This window comes from Schistocerca nitens, chromosome 5 (genome assembly GCF_023898315.1).
Source record: "Schistocerca nitens isolate TAMUIC-IGC-003100 chromosome 5, iqSchNite1.1, whole genome shotgun sequence".
In the NCBI taxonomy this organism is placed as follows: domain Eukaryota; kingdom Metazoa; phylum Arthropoda; class Insecta; order Orthoptera; family Acrididae; genus Schistocerca; species Schistocerca nitens.
In genome coordinates this window covers 708,587,006-708,608,776 of record NC_064618.1, presented here as the reverse complement: position 1 = coordinate 708,608,776, position 21,771 = coordinate 708,587,006, and the positions used below count along the sequence as shown (strand labels likewise).

Sequence of the window (21,771 nt, the reverse complement as noted above, 5' to 3'; positions counted from 1 at the left end):
AATCTGCTACAGCCGTCCCTTCAGTTGTTCCACCAGCTAAGTTTAGATTACCCACTGTAAAAGTCGAGACGTTTTCTGGAGATATCGAGACCTAGTCTCGTTTTTGGAAACAGTTCCAGTAATCGAATGATCAGTATTCCACGATATCCAGCATTCATAAACACTTATTTTATGTGGCCGCTTAGAAGGGGAGCCAAAGCATTGAGTTGCGGGTATCGCTGTGTTGCCTGAGACGCTTGACGAGACTGAGTGATTTCTCACAGCACGCTGTGGCGATGAAAACAGTATTACACAAGCTCACGTGGATTACTTGGAATCTATTAGGCCCATACATTTTCTAAATCCACATATATCGATTGCATTCGCCGCATCCTAGTATTGGGCGCACTCGGCGAAACCGTAAATTGTTATGGTTGTGTACTAGTACCAAAAAAATCTCATAACTTTTCTTGATATGTGCCCACGCTGTCTTATTCATGTCAGGCAAACCGGTCTTTCATAAGGAGAGACGTATTTCATTTAATGGAAGTTATAGGTACAGAAATAGACTTAGCAACTTACTTCGCAAAAGACCCACTGTGACAATAAAACGTCGACTTAACGCTTTCCAAGGCAGCAGCCCTTCATGAGCGTGCTGATCAAAAACGAACTTTACCTAAAAGCCATAAAAATTATTGTCCATTTGGTGTCGTTTGCGAAGAACGTGGCTCCCTGCATGGCCCACAGGAAACTAACATGTTAATGGAAAGCTATCCACCAAAGGACTTAACTTTATCCTGTGCTATCGAGAGCTCGCATACATTTAAATGCGCATTTAGAATTTTTAAATTCGTCTGAAGTAGGTACTCGCTCCGTGCCGTAGACGGCTGCTGGTACTCGTAAGATATGCAGTGTCACGTGCTCTGACGTATGCGCTGCGGCCTATCTTTCTCGTGGACCTCGATGAAAAAAGAAACTGAGAGGTAATAACGTGTGTTTTCTGTGCCTAAACAGAGGAAATAAAGCGTCAAATTGTGGGAAGAAGATTAGGACATTTTGTTTTTACTGTAAGAAACCTCATCACAAGTCGGTATGTGCCCAAGGTACGACGTGTAAGATCTCAGCAGTCAAGAGTAACGTCACTTCTGTTAGTCAGTTGGACACGACTACGCCAACATTCTTGCAAACAGCTTAGGTGCGCATGGTAAGACCTAAAGGACTAAGTAAATTTATTCGATTTGTGCTAGACAGCTGAAGCTAAGCATCCTTCATAGCAAAGTCCTTAATAGAAGATTTGAACCTGCATTCCTCAGACCAACGGCAACTTATTGTTTTCACGTTCGAATCTCATACCAGCTCCTCGCGACTGCGCAACCTCGTCAGTTTCGAAATCAGAAGTGTATAGACAAATTCTCCGACTTCCATCAGTGTATGTGAAAGTGATCACTGCTTCACGTCTCAGATTTCCACAAGATATAAAGAACGTGGCACGTGATCGCACGCACCATTTAGATGTCCCACGGACAGTTTCCGAAGAAGACATACTCATCGGTCTTTTACTTAGTACTGATCATTATTGGACGATTCTCACCGATTGTGTACCGATCCGTATTTTTAAATCTACTGCTCTCTTTACCACCATATTCGATTAGATCCTCAATGGGAGAAGATCTGCTGTCTGCGCCAATTTAGCTGCTGTTAATATTGTGCATAACTCACGTGCCCACAAACGTCGAATTGAGACCATTATGGGACCTAGAGAAAATTACGACAACTGCGCATCATAATCAAGTAATGATCAATACAGATTCTGTCGTCTTGTGCATGATAATCGAAGGGTCGTTCTTCTTAATAAGAACAAAATATTATCCTATATTCTGCTTCCGACTGAACGCAGAAAGCAGACTTCGTATTTTACATCTAAAACTTCTTAGCAAAGACTGACTCCTCGAAGAAGTTCTGCCGCCGAACTAAGTTAGACTGCATCGGAAAGAACGATGTAGAACTCGCCTCTCCTGAAGATCCAAGTGATACTACGTTTCACCTTCTGCAGCAGGCAGTTAAAAAAGTGGAGAATTACTTACGGTGATCTTATCGTGAGATTAACGCGCACTCTCTCAGCAACGCATTAGTGGCGGGACCAAACGTAGTGTCAGAAATACTTGCTGTTCAATTACGATTTCTGTTACACACTTTGCCTATTATTAGCTATATTAAGCAAGCATTTCTACAACTCATCCTGCACGAAGATGATAGGGGTTTGACAAGATTTCTAAGGCACAACGTTTTCGAGGTAGCCACGGAAAGTACCGTAGCACGAACAAAGTAACGACTTACCGTTTCACTAGACTTTCGTTCGACCCGACATGCATTCCACTCTCGCTTTCGACAACGTCGAACGAACAGGTCTTCTAGGCTTGATACAGTATTTTTCGTCGTCGCACAACTACTAACCAACAATGCTTTTATGGATGACTTCGCATTTGGCGCACATAAAGACAGTGAATCTAACACTATGTATTATGGACCAACAGCCCTCTTGAAACTATTGAACTTCCAGTTGGCGAAATGGGCCACTACTTCAGACGAGTGGTAAGATATTTGGAGAGCCGAAGAGTGAGAGATTAATACAGATTCAAGTGTTAGGCGTGTCTTGAAATACGGTGCATCACGGATGATGTTACAGAGAAAATTATCTGATGGACTTACTACCAAAACGAAACTGTAAAGACCATAGGTAGATTTTACGACCCACTAAGTCTGTTTTCTCCTATGTCAGTCAAAGCGAAACTGTTCTTCCAAGAAACGTGATATAGGGAAATTTGACTGGAATCAGTTGCTACCCAACGATCTGGCAGCTGGATGGAACACTTGGGTGTCCATTTGACTTTCATTGTCTTCCATTTGTAACCTACGGTGGAGATCACCTGCTAAAAATTACGACGTTCGGAGTCACTTATTTTGTGTTGCCGCGGAACTAGCAGCTCTTTATAATCGCAGGGACTTACGTTGCAGTGTCCTACACGACAGCCGGCCGCTGTGGCCGAGGGGTTCTAGGCGCTTCAGTCCGGAACCGCGCGACTGCTATGGTCGCAGGTTCGAATCCTGCCTCGGGCATGGATGTGTGTGATGTCCTTAGGTTAGTTAGGTTTAAGTAGTTCTAAGTTCTAGGGGACTGATGACCTCAGAAGTTAAGTCACATAGTGCTCAGAGCCATTTGAACCGTCCTGCACGACAACACAGTGATGCGCTTAGCCTTTCGATGTGTTAGACGTGCACCTGTCAAAAAGATACCACTACCACTTCTCGAACGTCTAAGAACAGTTGTGGGAGCACGATTACAAACATATTTCTGCACTGCCACGAGGTACGAAATTATTCACGCAGTTTTTATGGACGGATCCTACAGTGACCTTAGGTTGGATACGCAGTAAAGCTAATCGATGGAAGACTCACTTGTAATAGTGTGACGTCCGTATATGATAATCCAGCGGATCACTTAAAACGGGAATTTCTTGGCAATCAAATTCAATTTACGCATGTTTGCTGGAAAGAACCGCTATGGCTTGCACGCCGAGAAGAATGTCAGACGTCCTGTACTTCATATTCCCATTATGATCTCCCAAAAGAGAAAAGAAACATAAAACATATGATGACACTTACTCTACCTCCCAGTTCCATACCATAGAGATTTCCAAATTCAGTTTATAATTCGTACAATCTGCTGCATCCTTCACTTTACGCTTAATACACGTCACGAAGATAAACTTGCTGGAGAGTTGGCTGCAATCGAGCTCGCACACTAACGTACTTACTGGATCAGAACAGTCCAATGACAGTGTTTCACCCGGGATATTCACGCACTTGAGAATGGCAAACCGATTCATCAAGACTCTAAAATTGCACGTTTTCATCCATTCATTGCAAACCTAAACAATGATGAACCACGTCCAGTACTCCTTGATGGCTGACATAACTTTGCCAGACGCGTCATCTTTTAAAAACACATTGCTCTTCATCATACTGGTGTCCGAAATGCGTTATCCGAATTTTGGAAACTTAAAAATCATCAGACCATTAAAAAGATCCTGCGTACATATTGACCATGAATGATCGTGAAGACTCCAAGAGGGCAACCAACTGAAGCTTCTCCACCAGGAGATGGTTGCAGAAAGTGTTGGGACGATCGAGATTAACAGCGAACTACTCTACACCACCTTTCACAACATCGAAGCTGTAGTGAACTCGAGGCCTCTCTCTCTCTCTCTCTCTCTCTCTCTCTCTCTCTCTCTCTCCCCTGCAGATAACATAGAACCTCTAACACTAGCACTTTTTCTGATCGCTGAAGGACTACTAAATGGCACTCCGGACCCAAACCTACTGTCACACACAATCTGACCGAAGAATTCAAAACTACGGCAGAAGCTAGCAGACGACTTCTGGGTAAGATACACGCTGCAGCAATTCATGGAGCTTACGTGCCGTCCCGAAGTTAAGGGGTACGTCTGCAAGATGTATCGACTTCCGACGTGGTGACCCGGCTTTGATTCAAGAGGAAAAGTGTGGGGGAAAGGGAAAATAGGAAGGTGTATTGAGGGAAGAGGTAGTAAAATAAAGACGATAACACTGCATGCGTAAGAAGGACAACATATGGCACGTCAGGTTCAAGTGATCACTCCCGTGGGTGTTGAATAGGATGGGAGGATTTTGGGGATTGATATAGACAAAGACAGTTATATCGTTTTTTTGATGTAATGCTGCTACCTATAATCTGGCTTATTGTAAACTCCTGTGATTATAAATTAAGAGTTAAGTTATGCTGGGATTGCTGCTTACTACTGACACCACGACAGCATCGCCAGCTGTTTGTTATAGGTACGCAATTATTTGTTGAGAATACTGACACAGAATAACAATGTCAGTGAAGGGGGAATTACAGTCTGTTTCTCAGGAGTGAGCATGTGATACCGACGTGTGACGTTGCCATGCAAGTTGTAGTTGCTGTCAGTGTCGCGATACGATTACGTGCGTGTAGAGTCGGAAAGTTTAGTTGATAAATTGCCATCCAATTAAAGGGTAAGGCTACGTTATATTAAAGGTTGGAACTTGCTGAGGCTGAGTCTTCGTCAGATACTTACGTAAGGCGTATAGTATTCTATTGAGAAGCTTAACAAACACTTCGGACGTATTGAAATGAAGTAACAAGTCGGTGTGCGACAGACTTCAGCTGACAAGCTGTAGCAGTCAATGCGGGACAACCAAGTGTAACCTTCACGCGTTCCTCGCGTCGCCGTAGTGAGACGTGTTGTAGATTTAAATTCCGTCGAAGCCGCTGGGAATGAGGGAATGATAAGGCAGACAACAACCAAATCTTTCACCGTTTAGACGCGCCGATTCCACGTAAACGTGGCCTTTTTTGCTGCAGTAGTAAGTTTTTGTTCACCCAGTTGAGCTTTATTTCGTTAAAATTTTTAGGTGCTGATACTAGAGAATTTTCTACTTTGCTCTGTAGCCTGCTTTTATGTAAAATCGCATAGAGGTGACATAAGAATAGTAAACACCTAAGCACTGCGTTTACCCGGACTGCTGGACAGTCCCCCGAATTACTCACTTGAGGCTTTACTGGCCCAGCGTCGGCAATAATTGTTGCAACAGGATGGCGCAGCGTCCAGAGCAGCACTAATAATTCTTGCAGTTTGTGCAATGTCAGAGGACGGCACGTGCAGTATTCAAAGCGCCGGCACGTTTCACGGTGACTGCCGGCGTAACAACTGCGTGGCCGTGCCGTTATGGCGGAGTTCGGGGCCACGAGCCACGAGGCAGCCGGCCGTGGTAAGTGACATGTACGAGCGCTCGCTCGCCAGATTGCAGGTGCGGGAGGCCGGCCGCAATGCACCTCCATTATGTAGGTGCACCTGCTGCAACAGCTGAACCGCCGCCAAAAACTCAGTCACTCGCAGTCCTGCGCCAAGTCGAACACCTCATTTATTACTCCATTAACACCTGATCATCCGCGTGTCCCACACAGCTTGAGAAGAATAAAGTGGCAGTAAACTGTTGACATCAAGAAAACGCCGAAACAGTCAGATTTTGGAAATGCCCTATTCAGAAATTCCTCACGTACCGAACGCAGTAGCGCAATGATTAGGCCTAAGACATCGGATCTGAATTCTGGAGGGACAGGGTATTAAGCCCCGTCCTGTCACCATGATACAGATTTTTCCGTTGTTTCCTTCGATCGATTTAAGTGAATGCCTAGGTGATTCCCCGGTAAACAACATAGCCGATGTTTTTCGCGATCTTGGTCCTTCCGAGCTTGTGCTCAGTCATTCCCACAGCCAAAGTCCAGGTGACCACGCTAACAGTCGCCGGGCGAAGAATTCAATATGCCAAGCATGCAGACTGCGACAGTACTTTTGTTTACAAGTATTGTAAATCCTATGTCGAAGCAGGATATTGACATGCAGGTTTCTTGAGGAAGTTCCAAGTTTGGGTCCGATAATGGCAATAGCTGAAACAGGCCATACGAAAAAATGTAATAAGGAATAAATCATTAAGCAATCTTGACAACATTATTCTTAAATTTCGTGATAATTACCAACTCAGACTAGGAATTAATGTCGTTCACTAGCAAATGCAAATTTTAAGGACGATCCAGTACAGTTCAAAGCGATAGACGCTTGGTGTACGTGAGTTTGCATTATGCGCGTAGAATTTGCTTTTGTAGAAAATTTAGTGCGGAATATTTTCACATCTCGCTAGTAATCAGAGTGTCCTGGCATCGTCATACTTTCTTTACTTTTCGGAAGCGATCCATGAATGTACTATACGAATTGTTGGCAACGTTTGATCATGGAATGAACATTTATGGAAAACATAGTTTTTGAAGAACAATCAAATTTTAGAAAGGAGATCAATTATTGACAATACTACAAGAAGTCGTACAAAAGAGACAAGAATTCAGTGGGGAAATCTGTCTTGCTTTTATTGCTTCCTAAAAGGCATATGAAATGTAGTAACTGAGTGAGGTTATCCGTCTCATCCCATAAATGCCGTTAAGAGTCTATACACAAAAACCGAAATTAATCATATATACGGAAAGATAACCACCAAGCCAATGAAAATAAGCGAAGGGTTAAGGCAAGGAATCTGATTTTCTCGGTTTCTCTTCAATATATACGTAGATGAAGTGATCAGTACATGGGAAACACCGATTAAAAAATGAGTATTTTCGGATCGCGACACCAGACAAAATGCAGTTTTATATGCATTGACCTAACTCTGATTACAGGGAATGAAGGTGACCTTCAAATTGGGGTCTATAAGTCGCAGCAATTAGCCTCAGGCTACAATCTAAAATTGTCTGTAGAAAACGAAAGTGATGGTGTTTCAGGCCATAAAACCAGTAAGATCAAAAATAGTAGTGAATAATAGAATTTTAAGGTAAGTTAAAATTTTGAATATCAAGGATCTTATCACATATGAATATAACCATGACTTGGATCAAAAATTAAATAAATTTCCTACCGTATGTGAAACGACGGTAAAAGTTTGCAGAATAAAGTCTGGGAAGAAACCCAAAAGAAGTTCTACAGAAGCTTAGCAGCACCAACCGTCACTTATCGAAGTGAAGCAAAGGTGACAATTATACACCATGGCAGTAGAATACAGAGTCAAGAAATGAAGTTTCAAAGAAAAGAGTGGAAGGATGTAAACGAGAAGCTCGTGAAAGAATTGAGAATATAAGGGAAGATTTAGCAATATACAACGTAAACGAAAAAAATAAAGGAAAATTGGAGAAAATGCAAGAAACATGCAGATGGTATGGGTGGAGAAAGACTCCCAGTAAAGGTTCTTAGTTGTGAGAGAAGAAAGTGGAGTGACCATACAAGAGAGAAGAGTACCGTAACAGGCAGTTTGTCTAATACACGAAGTGAAGAAGCAGAAGATAAACACGGATGGGAATGGAAGAGTTTACTCACTCACAACAGTGCTACTCATTTCATCCTCACAGCTAGGCTCGAAACTAATTGTATAGTCCTCCGAGGCACAGATTCCTTTTCCTTTTGCTAGCGTTGCTGCCTCTGGTTCACGACGTTCCTGGTTCGATACCCGGCCGGGTTGGGGATTTTCTCCGCCCGGGGACTGGTTGTTTGTGTTGTCCTCATCATTTCATCATCATTCATGAAAGTGGCGAGATTGGACTCAGCAAATGTTGGGAATTTGTACGGGCGCTGATAACCGCGCAGTTGAGCGTCCGACACACCAAACATCATTCTCATCATCTTTTCCTTTTATTATTTTGGTATTTTTTCATATATGCAACGGTCCTCAGACAGAAGCACGTGACAAACTACCATTTCACTCATTTTTGTAGAAAGCATTTGGTAAATTGTACGCAAGTCTGTATCCCGCTTTGTGAACATGATGTGCACAAAAATGTTAACTTAATAGAAATTCTGCTAAAACTGATAGTGATGACTCCGTTTCACTTTCATACATTGGGTAGTATGATAACCACAAATAGTTCTTCTTCGTTATTTTAGGCACGAGTCCTGACAACCACTGCCGCCTTCACACTTTTAAATGAGAGATATTGTAGGGTCTCACATTTTACTGATCGGAAATTTCATAAACTTAGACCTCTTCTGAATACATTTTTTTGTCAGTTCACTTAATTTCTTGGTCAGTGCCATTTTACCACTTTCAAATATCCCTACTGGTATTCACAAAAGCATTTAAATGTATCCTACAGAAAGAATGTTTATAGAAGTGAGGAAATACTCCGGTTAATGATGGCGTTAAAGTGGTGACACACGGAATACAAGAGTAGGAATCACCGTAGACAACATTATGACGTAAACAGCGAAGCTCAATGACACAATGAAATAATTTTGTGAAAGATTGTTTGGTTAATGTTTTTTAACGTCCCGTCGACAACGAGGTCATTAGAGACGGAGCGCAAGCGCGGGTTAGGGAAGGATGGGGAAGGAAATCGGCCGTGCCCTTTCAAAGGAACCATCCCGGCATTTGCCTGAAACGATTTAGGGAAATCACGGAAAAGCTAAATCAGGATGGCTGGAGACGGGATTGAACCGTCGTCCTCACGAATGCGAGTCCAGTGTGCTAACCACTGCACCACCTTGCCCGGTAATTTTGTGAAAGAAATTAGTTTACTGCATACGCTGTTTCTTATATCTACTTTATTTGTACGGAACAACTAAGGCAAAAAACGGTTCAAATGGCTCTGAGAACTATGGGACTTAACATCTATGGTCATCAGTCCCCTAGAGCTTAGAACTACTTAAACCTAACTAACCTAAGGACATCACACCACCCAGTCATCACGAGGCAGAGAAAATCTCTGACACCGCCGAACTAAGGCAAGAAACTAATTTCCTCCGAGAAGTTTATCGTGACTGCAGACGCTGTTGCAGCTAAAAGAATGAAACAAATTGATGGGGTGAAATATTGATACGCGTACCAGCAGTCTAGTTTGCAGCTGCAGCACTTAAAATCGATTAGCATCGACGTGACGTCAACGTCACATTATGGAATTGCGAAATTTTTACAAGCGTCATAGGGCACACCTCATTTATTGTGTTTTCCCACAATAGAGTTTTAAGATGCTTCGTACTTTCTTTTTTAATCAATCCGAGTGTTTGCCGCCGCGGACCCGAGCTTACGTTGGCGTGCGTATAAAAGTGGCTGTCGGTGGCGAATAACGATGGCCTGTTTTTGTCAGACGACCGACTGACTAGTGGTTCCGTGTAGCGTCCTCTCACCTCCTTACCTCGTGCCCTGGCCGGATGTGGGGCCTCGGCGCGAGCGCGATTGCGATAAAAAACATTAAAGCGCGCGTTAAAAACACAAATAAGAGGGCGGCGCGGCGCTGCGTGGCGTGGCGCCGGATTACTGGAATTGTCCCTCACACCACAGCGCGGGCGGCTGCGCGGCGGGCCACGCCGGCCGAGCGCATTTGTTCCCGTTTTAGCTTTCATTTAAAGCGTGACGTGGTATGTGTTTAATTAGCTTTTAAAAACCGCGAATATTTGTTTACCTGGTGTTGGCGCGATATGGGGGTCGGTCCTTTATATTAGCGGTCGCGGCGGCGCCCGTGCGGCTGCGTAATGCGCTCGCACTCAAACCCGCACCGCGCCACGGCGTACAGCCCGTTCCTTCACACCTCCGCGCTGTTCCCGCGTCGCGCGGAACATCTCTGCGCGGTTCTGTGGGGTTACTAATTCCGCGTGTTTTACTTTTGTCGCAAATGTCTGCAACCGATGTTCTCCGAATGTCTGGGGCTACAGCCCTGAAACATCGATTACAGCGGGTCGCATTTCCGTTGAGGTTGTGGATTATTTCAGGTAATATAATTTTTCCCCACTAATGGCCGAGTTCAGCCTGACTGTCATTTTCAAGTATACACGTTAGGAGGTCAAAAATGAAAGTAAATTGCCGAGGTACATCACAAATCCACGTCACTTTATTCGATTGAAAATGACTGACTCTAAGTTGTATTTAAAATGTGTCTCGGCGTTTTGTTCATTTTCTACTTCATTTACGATATATTATGAATAAAAAATCTTGCTGAATAACATAAATTCCTAAATATACAAAATAAATAAAAATAATAGTTCTTCGAGGAAGAACCTCACCTCGTCTTCCCTCAGGGCATTTCAGTAATTCTCTCATGATATCTACATACCGTTTGTCTGCCACGTACCTCGCATATGTTCTTCATTTCCGTCAGCTCGTTGTCGAGTTAGTTATAAAGTTCTCAAACACCATTCTCTCTTACAGTAACTAGTTCCAACGATAGTCATTTCACATGTATGGTCCCCTAAATTTCCTCACTTGATAGACATGTACGGATCTGTTCATAACATTTTCTCTAGCTCAATTCTGTAGGCGTCACACACACACACACACACACACACACACACACACACACACACACATACACACACACACTTCAGATTACGGTCCACACTGTATGTGTGGAAATGGCGATGGATGGGCGGTTGTAGTTTTATCGCACTTAATAAGCCTTGTACAGCTCAGGGATACATTTCTTAATGCTGTTTATATTTTGTCTTACGGATTGCGTTAACAAACAATGTGACTGATCCGAACTACATCTCTTATTCAACCTTTACTTAACAGTCTCCGTGGTGGCGCGTATATTATACAAGTTTTCCTTTAATCGACTCTGTAGGAACCTGTAGGCAGTAGTACTACACAAATGTGAATCCGATATATCGTAATCCCTACCTTCTTTTTCACTAAGGCAGTGCATATTCACTTCAAATGATAGATGACGCACAATGCTGGATGCGACGTTTCTAGCCATTGGGCTAGAATTTTTGTTGCGTATGAGCGCCATACTTCAGAAAACGAATCAAGATACGTTCATAAAAAATCATCAATCTCGGGATATCAAGTTTGTGAATTAGCAATGAACCTGACTGTTTCCCGAAAGGGTACGTCTGCTCCTTCCCTCTCCACCTCCTTCCCTCTCTCAATCCGTACCATCCCTGCTCTCCATACACTGATGTCTTACAGTGAAATGAACATTTTGATTCGTTGCCATACAGCCGGACGTATGCTGATGAGGCAACATTATATAGTTATAGCTAAATTCTTTAGAGTAATTCCGCAGTCAAGGTGTAAATACCTGAATTTGCATGTGCATACACATTAGTATTTAATTAAATATGCATGGCCCATAGTTTTCATATAGTCAGTGACGGGAGCGACCGAGACAACAGAGGAGTAGGACGCAAAGAATCTTGCAGCACAAAGATAGAGCATGGCGGATACGGTCGACACACGGTCCCTGGTCGCTCTCTAGGAGTATTTTGTTTCAGTGGTAGTCTCTTAGGACAGGAAATGACGGTGCAGCGAATAAGACAAAGGTTGTTACTAACAGGTCTTGTGTAGAAATTTATCTTACCAGGAAACCAAAAAGAGACAAGTTTTTCTGTCGTTTCTGCCTTAGAGCGGCGGAGCAGCATTCCTCCAGAGAACATCTGGGTTGACAACACGAGGAAAATCTGTGAAACTAACCATCGAAAACTAGGCCGACTGTTTTTGGTCGTGATTGCTGAATAGTGAACAGTAGAGTACAGACATCTCCGTGGAGGTCGAAATTCTCTTCAAAGTAATCGCGACTTCAGATGCTTAGTAATTGTGGTTCAGTTGTATTTCCATTACGATTCGTTAAAATTCCACACACGCTTTTTGGCATTCCGAGAACTTCCCCGCTACTCCCGACGCATTTGCGCGCGCACCACTGAGGTCTCCGCCGCTGAGGGCTATGGGTAATAGGCTCGACGGACATAATGGCTATTTTTTAATGTCATCTGCTTAGTATTGTGACGGTGAATTGTTACCACAACTCATCAGATTAACTGATTTAGTATTGACAATGATACCTTATCAAATAGCACTCCATTTGGTTCACAGCAGTAATACACTGAAGAGCCAAAGAAACTGGTACACCAGCGTAATATTGTGTAGGGCCCCCGCGAGCACACAGAAGTGCCGCAACCTGACGTGGCATGGACTCGACTAATGTCCGAAGTAGTGCTGGAGGGACTTGACACCACGAATCCTGCAGGGCTGTCCATAAATCCGTAAAGTACGAGGGGGGTGGAAATCTCGTCTGAACAGCACGTTGCAAGGCATCCCACATATGCCCAATAAGGTACATGTCGAGGGAGTCTGCTGGCCAGCGGAAGTGTTTAAACTAAGGCTGTAGCCACTCTGTAGCAATTCTGGACGTGTGGAGTGGCTCATTGTCCTGCAGGAATTGTCCAAGTCCGTCGGAATGCACAATGGACATTAATGGATGTAGGTGATCCGATAGGATGCTTACGTACGTGTCACCTGTCATGGTCGTATCTAGATGTATTAGGGGTCCGTATCACTCCAACTGCACACGCCCCACGCCATTACATAGCCTCCATCAGTTTAACATTCCTCTGCTGACATGCAGGTTCCACGGACTCATGAGGGTGTTTCCATACCCTTACACGTCCATGATGATGATGATGATGATGATGATGATGAGATCCCATACTCCGAGGAGCGTAGGGGACGATGCGAGAGACCCGCACCGCCTACTAGGGAAGGTCCGGCGGAGGTGGTTTGCCATTGCCTTCCTTCCATACGCCGATACAATTTGAAATGAGTCTTATCCGACCAGGCAACATGTTTCCAGTCATTAGCAGTCCATTGTCGGTATTAACAGGCCCAGACAAGGCTTAAAGCTTAGTGGCGTGCAGCCATCAAGGGTACACGAGTGGACCTTCGGCTCCGAAAGCCCATATCGATGATGTTTCGTTGAATGGTTCGCACAGTGACACTTGTTGATGGCCCAACACTGAAATTTGCTGCAATTTGCGCAAGGGTTGCACTTCTGTGACGTTGAACGATTCTCTTCAGTCGTCTTTGGTCCCATTCTTGCAGGATCTTTTCTCGGTCGCTGCGATGTCGGAGACTGGATGTTTTACCGGATTCCTGACATTCACGGTACACTCGTGAAAGATCGTACGAGAATTTCCACACTTCATCGCTACCTCGGAGATGCTGTGTCCCCATCGCTCTTGCACCGACTGTAACACCATGTTCAGACTCACTTAAATCTTGATAACCTGCCATTGTAACAGCAGTAACCGATCTAACAACTGCGCCAGACACTTGTCTTATACAGGCGTTGCCAATCGCAGCGCCGTGTTCTACCTGTTTACATATCTCTGTATTTGAATACGCCTGCCCAGACCAGTTTCTTTGGCGCTTCAGTGTATAACTGTTAATGTAAGCGGTTACTCTTGCTGAGGAATGGTCGAGTAACATTTATTTGGCGACCGTATGTTATAGGTTTATTTCAACGAGCCACACAGACACGGTCGGTCAGATCATTTAATGAAGAACGTACTACTATTTAATGTCATGGTGAGACCCAGCTTCATGAGGGCACTACAGAAGTGTTACTGATGAACTGTGTTGTTTCTGGTGGCGCATAGCACTCGCACACACATTCTGATTCGCGACAAGATAAGAAAGAAACTCGTCAGACTTTAAAAGGTTTCGCTTTTTCATTTTTCCATCCATAACTAAGATAGGAAGCAAACCAGTGAAATAGCGCCTGACATCCTCCTCGTGTGTCAAAGAGTAATTGTGGAAAACGAATGCAGGCGTAGGCGCAGATATAAACGGGTGACAAGGAATTTGCCTCACTGATGGCGAGCGCACTGGAGGCAGGGATTAACATGCAGAGCGGCACGTGCGGCCAAGGACGCGGGCTTCGAACCGCTGACCCTGGCACTTGGCATTCATCAGCGCAATTACGGGGACGCACTTGTCTCGGCTACGACACACCCCTTCTATGTAACGGCAGCCGGTGGCCTCTGCCTGCGCTCGTTTTGGTGTCTATCGCGTACACGCTAAGCGCAAATTCATTCTCTCTCTCTCTCTCTCTCTCTCTCTCTCTCTCTCTCTCTCTCTCTCTTTCTCTCTCTGTGTGTGTGTGTGTGTGTGTGAGAGAGAGAGAGAGAGAGAGAGAGAGAGAGAGAGACAGAGAGAGGGGGGGGGGGGGCAGGTATCAAATTGATGCCTCTGCAAGGGTGACCTCTCTTTCTCGCGAGTAATACACCGTAATAATTAGAGCACGTCACTGTGTACAATCTGTGGCGTGATAACATAATAACGAATGCAAGATGGCGTTTTTTCCGTTAGGGTGTGCACAGTCATCGGAATATCGGTGGAATACTGTTAGATATAGTAAGCATTACGTATGTGAATTTTTGATATTTGAGCGTCGTCGTAAAATCTGTCGTATGAGCTTGTTATATAAATATGTTCTTCAAGGAAGATTAAATAACTTAAGTGCCACATACAGTTAATTCTGTAATTGAGTCTTGAAATTATTCTGTAGGAGAATGTTCTGTGGTTTAGAAACATCGGGAGGTCGTAAAAAACCTGGCCTCAGTTGCCATCCAAACTGTTAAAGGTGATACATATTTTTTTCATATAATATTTAAATAAAGTAACGGAAGTGAATGAGCAAGTAGAAACAGAACTGCTTTCCTTTCACTTCGGCTGTGTGTTCTTTTAGATGGAGCCATCAAAGAGCGTTTCATGTCGTTATTTAGCATAAGCTACTATTTTTATTTTAGATAACTGCATTAAGAAACATCTCGTTTGCATCTTGTCGCCCTTAATTGAATTCGTGATAAAAATTAATCAATAGTAATGCATTTCGTAGAAAGCGAAATAAAGAGCGAAGAACATAAATAAATAACACACATGAGACTTTTATTGGAGCGATATTTCACGTTAGTATTGATTTTGTCCTGGACGCTGTATCTGTTTGCCGATGTTTCTTCACGATTTCTGTTAACTGGTACTTTCATATTCCACAGGTTGTACCATTGAGGAGTTGCACTGTCTTAGAAACTGCCTGTCCACTCTAGGTTTTCTCTTTACATGACACGTTATTCGACTCACAGTTATTCTGTGAGTGTACCGTCTGAGTTTCATGTCTCGCGTTGCTTAGAATGGACGAGAGTATTCTGTCAGAATATGCCATTGTTCGCAAAATTCTGGCTGAATGCTGCTTCTAGACTTAATTTCTTGCCATTCACGTTCCGGTGACTGGTCGTCAGTATGAGCCGCACGCAGCAAACCACCACATTATGTCACGAGGCGCGATTGACTGGATACCGCGCTCGTCTGTCACACAAGGGACAAATACCAAGGACCTGGACCTTCGGGAATGCAGGAAGAAACTGAGGAGCTAACTGTAATATCAGTGGTCTAATTTTTAGGTTTTCTTTCTCTCTGTCCAGTGGCAGAAATCTGACGATGTGTTGTCACATGTTGCTTGCTGGATGTGATAATTACGAAATCATTCTTTGCAAATGCACGAGCATCAACTGCTGCTGTTAAGCTGCAGATGTCAAATCACATAGAATAATGCGGATAGTGGCAATGCGTTTAAACGCCTCTCCAAACGCGAAATTGTGACGCCAGCGTTAAATGTGCGGAATACAGCATCAAGTGGTGTGGCTTGCGGCGCAGTGCATTAATTCCGTTACGCGCCTGTGAAAAAAAGTATAAAATAATCGTTCGGAACTGCACGACAAAAACCGTATTAAACTAAATAAAGGTCTGAAATGTTCGGTCAGTATTTAAGCCTGCTTTTCTAGGCATTTCGTAATCGTTTATGATGTTGAGCATTTTATTACAATGCTTGACTGGACGTGTACTTTCACATCTGCGTGTACAGTGAGCAGTGCACTGCGCAGCGCATTGATGAGGATACTGCCTGCCATTATTAGTCAGTCTGTCACCAAATATTCATATATGAAGCATCCGTAAGTGCCCTGTCTCCTATTTTGTTCGTAGCGTTATGGGTCTCAAGCGAGCTTTACAGCGAAAAGATCGAATCAGATTTTTAGTGTGTCTGAAACACCGACACCTAACAACTAATTAGCGAGAACAGTTTATTTCTTCCGACGACCGTAGTTCTTTGAGAACCTCAGCAGCACTATCTTTACCGACCGAACCGGCCGTTTACAATCTTTACCGTATTTGGCAATTTACCCGACAAAAAACAAACGGTACTCAAGAATACTTGTGTGCGATTCTCCTTTGCAGATGCTCTACACTTTTCCAGAGTACAGTTAACAGTTCCAAGTCTTTGCTATACTCTCCCTGTAGCTGATGTGTGCTTGTCCAGATGGTGTAATTTTTTCAAGTGGTATGACACTGACGCTGTGTCGAATAGCACCAAAAAAAAATTTCTCACACATTCGTATGCACTACCTCGCATTTATCCTTAGTTTGTACGAGCTGCCTTTCGAGACACCGAGAAGTTTTTTTTAACTGTTATTCAATTTTCCAACAGTTACTCACTAATGTCTCCCTGCGAGCACTGTATCAGCAGAGGATACGAGAGTGTTTCCTGTCGAATCGTTGATATATGTAATTATTGCGAAATGAGCAGTTTTAGCAGACTTCTTGCGTCGTACCGTTGTTTCTGATGAAAGCAGTGTCAAAGCTATTAGATTCATACATCGCACGCACGTATGTTTGTCAGTATCTAGACTGTAGAACGTTCAGAAATCTGAGAATATGATATTCACATGTTAATAAAGTGTCGTGTGTGTGAAGAAAGCTAGGTGTGTATCATTCAAACGGTGCTTCCTAAATCTGTCAGACTTTCCGAGCGAAGTTTTTCTTTCTCGGTTTAGAAAAGTTTATATAGTTGAGCTTAAAATATTTTCTAGTACGTTGCGGAAGCACGTTAGGAAAATTGGTGTATAATTTTCCCCGACTGCACTTTTTTGGAGTGTTTGATGCGCGAGAGATTCAGGATAAATGTAAACTGAGAAAGACACTAACCAACTACTCATCGTTCTCAATACACAAATAAATGTAAATTTTGTCAGACGCCAGAGATCGTATTTAATTTAGATTTTTAACCATAGGCTTCGTTCTTTTATGTCAACCATTTGAGATTGTGTGACGGTGAAACGATGGTAGCATAGTACGAAGACCTTAATGAATAATGTGAAACTTAATATTGTACCTTTGCTCCGTATCTTCTGTTTCACCTCCAGAGAGATCAGTGAGTGGCTTGATCTTAGCTTTCTATCCGCTAAGTGATTTTACGTATTTCTGGAAATGACTTTTCGTTTTGGCTCTGCGCAGATCTTGTGGATCGTGTACAAATATAACTTCTTATGGATCCAAGAGTCACTGTTTATCGTTGTTTAACAGCATGTGTACATTCTGTTTTGAACCAGAGCTCAGTTAACTTTTGTTGTTGCTGTTAAACAAGTTGTCCCTTCCTTTCTTGCATTACTTTACTCGGCACATGTTTTTTTGGGCAAAATAAATTTTAAACCTCTAGTTATCGACTTCGACCAGGTGGGCAAACATGAAAAAATTACTTAGCCATATATTTATTGGCTTTTGTTCCTGTAGTGACATCAGAACCATTACTCTGTCCTGTAGCTAAATAAGTCCGCAGTCTGGTTTGGTTTGTACCCAGGAAATGTAACATACCTTCTTCGCTTAAGGATTGTCTCAATACTTTCCAAAGAAAGCGGTTTAGTACTCCTTCACGAAACTGATTTTTGTCTACAAGTATTGTACTGTGTTTGGTACCATGCAATCGATGTCTGTGTTTTGCGCAGAAAATCGCAACAAAATGTATCAGCGTTCGTCAATTTGGCAGATAATAAGTTAGAAATATGGAGATCGTAAATTTTACTGAGAAAGTTTAAAAGACAACGTCAAGTGTTGTGCCAGACACCTCCTGCCAAAGTAGCTGGAGTCAGTAGCAGTTTCATTATTACTTTTTATCATGAGTATGCATTACTGTTCACTGTGTCAAGGAAAATATTGCGTTATTAAGAACATACGCTCTCTGATTAAAAGTACCCAGACACGTACTAATGGATGTTAATATGGGGTACTCCTTACATCTCTGACGGCTTGAACTCTGCTGAGGATGCTTTCGATGAGGATCTGAGTGTCTGCGGAGGAATGGCAGCCCATTCTTCCTTAAGGGGCTCCGGAACGCCCTATACTTGCAATGTTAAAATAACGCTTATAAATTACATCTTTCCTCACAAAGTATTTGAGGTAGGAAGTTGAACTTTTTACAGATTATTTATTGGAATATGGGCTACAACTTAACACAGGGATTTTACAAAATTTTAGTTCAGTTATTAAAGATGATTTTTTTCAATTGTAATGAAAATTCACATCATTTTTTGCAATTTTTTATTTATATATTCAAAAATATACAGTATTATGCAGAAGGTACTGTGTAACATTTACTGAAAGTTTGAAACAAATATGTTTGGAAGATCCTTAGAAAACATGTAATTAGTATGAGAAAATAAAAGTTTTGGGAATCGAGCGACAAAGATTGGATTAACTTTTTAGTGCATTCCAGGTCCATAGGATGGATTATCTTCATCCTCTGCAAACTCCTCCTCCAGCTTCCTCTTGTTCCTCCTCCTGTTTACTCTTGCTTGTATTTATAGACTCTTTACAGCCCTGTCTGCAGCCCGAAGGCGTTCCTTGTCTAACGCAAGCATCGCTCGTACCATGTTAGAATCTATCTTCATTCCCATATTTCTAAATACCTTGCACCTTACAATGTTGCCATCATTGAAAGTCTCAACAGAATCATACACACCAAAGTGAAGTGTTTCTATTCCAACAAATACAGTCTTGGGGATTCTCGACCATATAACACAATTTACACTTGCATTGGGGTTTTGAGTTTTTCCGTGAATACACTTTTTCAACAGTTCAGGTGCTGCTAAGTCTCTGAAAATAGGTTTTATCACCTCCATTATTGCATGAGGCAGACTATGCTTATGAGTGTATACTTCACCAGTTAGCAATCCTTTGTTATATTTACACCAACTGTCTTCTTCTTTGGGACACAAGCTATGTTGGGGATTTTCATCGGTTGAAGAAGTATGAAAAAAAAGAGCCCAAACAGCCTTCTTCATTTCGTCGACACTTTGTGTATTTTGCCTAATAGCCATTCCATAATAGTTCTGCATTTTGTCAATTACACTGTCAGTTAACCTTCCCTTCCCATCCAACCCTTTACCATCACTGAGTTTTTGTTTTTTGTACGAAGCTTTCAGTCGCCGAAGTCTTGTTCCCATTCGCTTCTGTACGTGTCCAATACACTCAAATTTCTGCACTACAACATCATCACCATAGGGCTTCAGTCCTTGAACATGTTTGAAACTTTTAGAATCACCGTCACCAAGGTAATTAACATATCGCACTTTATCACACGCCTCAGAACACTGGAATATACTGGCAACACCAGCCACTTCCATTCCTCCACTACTGCCACTATAGTTAGCTTTGCAATTATTTTCATGTGTACCTTTATATTTTTGTGGACATCTACAATACTTTGATATTACTGCTACATCTAAAACTTTCCCTGTATACATACTGGTGGCAGATACTACACCATGAAGAGATGTGTGTCCCCGTTTATGCCAGGTACCATCGAACGCTGCAGTCAAATCTCTGTTATCATTATTTTCCATTACTGCCTCTTCCACAGCGTTCTTCATAGATTCTATACAGACATCTTCTACTTGGAAGATTCATGATGCCACAGAAAATTGCACCTGCAGTAGCACCCTTACCAACTGAACGCAAGGAATAAACAAATCTAATGTTGTGTTCGTAGATTTTGCTACCATTTTCTTCAGTTGCAGTTACTGCAACACTGTTCCAAAAGGTGGTCATGTATGAACACTTACCACATTTCAGTTGTATTTCACTAGCAAGTCCTACGTGTTTTATTATGGAGAGTTCCAGACCAACTTCACTACAATGAATACATCTTACACAGTTTGAAAAAATTCCTTTGAGAACCGACATATCAAATATTTCATTCACATCCGGTTCGCCCATAAAACATTCATAGTTTTCACTCATTGAACCAAGCTTCTTCTGTGAAGTATTTTCTTTCCCACTTTGACTGCTATGGGCAGGTGTACTTGAGAGGTTAGGTTCACTCACTTGGTTATCGTCTTTATTGTTTACAGTAATAACACATACTTTTACTCATTATTATACTTCAACAAAACAGAGACTCAAGAAACAGAATTAATTATGAATATTTTCGAGATAACGACAGAGTAAATAAACATGAAACAATCGACAATCACACCAGCGATATATATTGAACAATCACAGGTTAGCCACAACACATACTTTATCTCACATCACTAAAATGTATCTGATGAACACGGACGTTAATAATAACACCATTTGACAGCAGTTTAACAGCGCCACTGTGGGTCACGCCCATGTAGAACACATTTAAAAAAAATTTAAAAATAGTTGTAGTCTTCGGAATTGAATAAATTATATATCTATTAAAAGGTAATAGTCTGCAGATTCAGAAAACGCAAAAAAGTAAAAATTGAACTTTTCATGATTTTGAGCCTTTCCGGAGCCCCTTAAGAGCCGAAACCAGAAAAGGTAGTGGTGGTCTACGCAGGGTGCTGGAGCGAAATCGGCGTTATAATTAATCCAAAAGGTATTCAGGTCGGGAACCTGGGCAGGTCAGTTGATTTCAGAAATGTTAGTGTGCACCATTGCCTCACAGTAGAGAAACAGGTCGGAGACGCTGACTCATTGTACAGTATGTGCATGACAGTGCACTTTTGTCAAGAAGCAGTGAGTGTGAGGCAGTGGTTTGTGGACAGTAACATTTTCGAAATGTACGCAGTGCTGTAAAATGTGTTGATGGCTTTCCGTGTTTAGCGTTTTCTTAACAGCAGTACGGGGCCACACCTTAACAACGAAAACTATCACGATGCTGTAACAACGTCTCCTCCGTACTTTACTTGGCAGCACACATCCTGCCGGGTGATGTTCTCCAGGCATTCGCGAAGTCCAAACCCTCCCATCTGATTGCCACAGGGTATAGCGTGATTCTTCAGTTTGAATGGCTCGTTTCCAGTCATCCACTGTCCAGTGGAGCCACACTTCACACCACCTCAAACGTCGCGTAGCACTGACTACAGGAATCTATGGCTTACGCCGGCCGGCCGAAGTGGCCGTGCGGTTAAAGGCGCTGCAGTCTGGAACCGCAAGACCGCTACGGTCGCAGGTTCGAATCCTGCCTCGGGCATGGATGTGTGTGATGTCCTTAGGTTAGTTAGGTTTAACTAGTTCTAAGTTCTAGGGGACTAATGACCTCAGCAGTTGAGTCCCATA

General features: G+C 42.7%; 1 protein-coding gene and 1 non-coding gene across 2 annotated transcripts in view; one reads left to right on the top strand and one right to left on the bottom strand.

The window, feature by feature from the left end:
* LOC126259243 (protein bric-a-brac 1-like) overlaps window positions 1-21,771 on the top strand; it is an 885,843-nt gene that overhangs the window by 337,916 nt on the left and 526,156 nt on the right. The gene's annotated exons all lie outside the window — the stretch shown is intronic.
* Trnaa-cgc (transfer RNA alanine (anticodon CGC)) lies at window positions 9,055-9,127 on the bottom strand. Its single transcript has one exon. It is a non-coding gene; the product is annotated as a tRNA-Ala (tRNA).